The sequence below is a fragment of the Phocoena phocoena genome, chromosome 9 (assembly GCF_963924675.1).
Source record: "Phocoena phocoena chromosome 9, mPhoPho1.1, whole genome shotgun sequence".
Lineage (NCBI taxonomy): Eukaryota > Metazoa > Chordata > Mammalia > Artiodactyla > Phocoenidae > Phocoena > Phocoena phocoena.
The window spans coordinates 99,010,866-99,014,477 of NC_089227.1; positions in this window are offsets into that span (position 1 = coordinate 99,010,866).

Sequence of the window (3,612 nt, forward strand, 5' to 3'; positions counted from 1 at the left end):
AGTTCAAATGTTGGGAGCCTGTGTCGGGAGCACGCAGGGAAGCCGAAAGGACCATTTCTTTGTTCGTGAGCAGTTATCTGCTTCTCCCTCTCTGTTCCCAAATCCTTGTAAAATGTGTTTTTATAGCATTTGACCCCTGTGTGGTCATTATTCGTTTATAGTTCACATCTCCGTCTAGGCTGTGAGCATCTGTGGGAGAGAAATTAGGTCTTAACTCTCTCTGCGTACCCAGGGCCAGCTGGTGCCCCGGGTACAGAAGGTGATCACAGGTCATCTTTCTCCAGTCCCTCCACCAACGGCAGCAAAGATGCTGTGGGTGATGCAGGGATGAAGAGGTAGCTGAAATGATGTGGGTTTGGAAGAGAATGAATTTTTCCTCCCAGTCAGCTCCAGGTAATTAACCTGATATCTGTGATTCATTCATACCTACACCTTTCCCCATCCATCCCTGACTTCGGCGTGGGAACATCTAGCCTCTGGACTGTTCAGGGAGGTTTTCATCACCACCTGATCCGCAGCCTCAAGTGCAGCTGTCTCTGCAAAGCACCTGCCGCTTACTCAGAACTCACCCGGAGAGCGACTTCTGACAGGTCCTCTTTCACAACTGCTTGAGAGAAATCCAGAGCGTGACTCACCCAGAGCAATTATGAAAGAGAGGGAAGTATTCTCAAGAAAAAGAGTTTTGGAAGCAGTGACTTGCTGGGCCTCCACGCGGGCGGACCTCAGGTGTAACTGACAAGGGCCCGTGTGCCCCGACGGGAGGGGCCCGGCCCCAGCTCTGCCCCTGCTCCCCGCACCTCCTCCGCCAGCTGCAATTCCAGGAGACCCAGCCAGGAGAGCGTCTCAGCACTGAGCCCAGAGCCAACCTGCGCCCTCTCCTCGTTCCTAGAACAGGAACCCTCCGAGGGGCTGTATTCTGGTTCCCTGGAACCAGGTCAGCAATGCCCGGGGCCAGGTGTGAGGCCCTGCAGTTCAGGTTCAGCTGGAAAGTTGTTTTTGAAGGTGGAGCTGGGATTTGTTGGGTGAGATCCCTCCCAAGAGTTCCTGCCAATGCCTGAGCCAGCTGTACTGTGGCTGCCTCATGAGCTGTAGAAACTTCTTCACAAGTTATCTTTTCTCCTCCTCCCTGACCGTTTTTGCCAGTGCACAAACGGGAGGCGGGTTCTGCTTTTGAAACAGATGTGGGTCTCACAAAATGCATGGCTTGCTACCAGGTGGCAAGTTCTGTGGGGCCTCTTTTTTATTTTTTTTCGCCTCTAGCTTCCTTTCCCGCCGTTTATATGAAGGGCATTTAGAAAGGGCCCAATCAGTACTGGCTGAACCAGAGAGTGAGTCCTCCCATTGGCAGTACTTTCCACTTCTTATTCAACTTCCTCAGAAGAGTTAGGCCCCGCCCCTCACTCGTTCACATGTCTGGCCTCAGAGAAAGTTCCTGCCGACCCGCTCTTCTCAAAGGAGGAGGAGAAGACGTGGGCAGTGTTGCCTCAAGCCCCATCACAGAAACAGAGACTGACAAGAACCAGCCATGCGTGGGCTCTGGGGACCTGGGGCAGAGTCCTTTGACAGAGGGGTTCCAAGAGTAAGGATGCATATTGGGTGCTGCTGAGGGTTAGAAACTACCTTACTTACGCTTAACCTCCACAATAGCCCTACGAAGAGGGTGGTCTTCCCATTTCACAGATGGGTAAATGGTGGCCCGGAAGTACTAACCAGCTTTCCCAGGCTTACACAGCTAGGACGCGGCACAGCTGGGCTTCAAGCCGCTGTCTCGCCGTCTGCAGAGAATCATTTGTTCACGTTTCATTTGATTACATCACTAAGCTCCATTTTCCTGTCCTCATTCTAGTATATTCTTCATGTGGAAGCCTCACAAACGTCAAGGATTAGAGAATCCTGGTTGCGGTTTGTCGGCAAACTTATTGGGCCGGAGTTCAAAGGAAGTACGTTAAGGGCAGTCTTCTCAAAGGGAAGTCTGTGGACGGGGGTCCAAAAACGTTACCAATCTGACCAGAGATAAATACAGAATCTGAGATTAACCACTTAAAAACTTTTAAGGCAGGATTTTTCTGCCTTGGCACTTTTGGTATTTTGAGCCCCAAAATTCCTTAGTGTGAGGGCCGTTCTGTGCACTGTGGTCCCAACAGTAAGTGGCATACCTGGCCTCCACCTACTAGGTGCCAGTAACACTTCCCTCCCCAGTTGTGACAACCAAAAGTGTCTCTAGACTTGCCAAATGTCCCTTGGGGGCAAAAATCACAGCTCACCACCCCAGTTGAGAACCACTGTTTGGGGGTTTTGTTTTTTTCTTTTACGAGTTTTTCTTTTTATTATTAATTTTTAATAGAGTATAGTTGCTTTACAATGTTGTGTTACTTTCTGCTGTACAGCAAAGTGAATCAGCTATATGTATACATATATCCCCTCTTTTTGGGGATTGCTTTCCCATTTAGGTCACCACAGAGCATTAAGTAGCGTTCCCTGTGCTCTACAGTAGGTTCTCATTAATTATCTGTTTTATACATAGTAGTGTATATATGTCAATCCCAATCTCCCAATTCGTCCCACCCCCCCTCCCCCCTTGGTATCCATATGTCTCTTCTCTATGTCTGTGTCTCTATTTCTGCCTTGCAAATAAGTTCATCTGTATTATTTGAGAACCACAGTTTAAAAGCAACTTGACAGAGGAACTTTATGTCTATTCTATCTACTAATAAAAATATTGAACCCTGAATTTTGCATGTCTTGGTTGTTTTTTGATTTCATTTTTGCAGTGATTCATTTTTATTGGTTTTATTAAAGCTTCCATCTCCAAGGCATTGGGGAAATAAAGAGCAAAACAGAACTGGTCTTTCACTACCGATGCCCTGTTCTAGAAGCCCTGTTGGGGGCAGAACACAGCAGGCGGTGGGTGTGAGAAGCCCACTGGGAGGAAATAGAAAGTATCCCATCAGACTCCTGTTCTATCTTGACCAGTGGTTGTGGCTTGTGAACCTAAGTATAGCCTTTTAACATCTTAATTTTTTTTTAAAACACCTGGCACAAGCACTTAGTATAAAATTGAGAAAGTTCCCCCCAGCAACACAGGCCCCTCTTAGGCTCACCCCACTGCAGACAGACACACATTCTCACATCCTCTCTCTCTCCCTTGGATGATGGCCTTTCGAGGACTTTTTTTAATGGCAGACCGTTTACCATTTCAGGCGTGGCTGTAGCAAACATCCTTGGGTACGCAGACAGGGTGCAGTTTTGGGGGGTGGGTAGTTTGGGTTTTTTTTTCTTTTTTTTTAGTATGCAGTTTTGATAGATGACTCTGCAACTAGATTACTTTCAAGCTCTTTGCAATACTTTTTTTTTTTTTTTTGCGGTACGCGGGCCTCTCACTGCTGTGGCCCCTCCTGTCACGGAGCACAGGCTCCAGACGTGCAGGCTCAGCGGCCATGGCTCACGGGCCCAGCTGCTCCGCGGCATGTGGGATCTTCCCGGACCGGGACACGAACCCGCGTCGCCTGCATCGGCAGGCGGACTCTCAACCACTGCGCCCCCAGGGAAGTCCTGCAATACTATTTTTATTGTAGATGTCATCAATTTCAGCTCTATATTAATATGTCATTT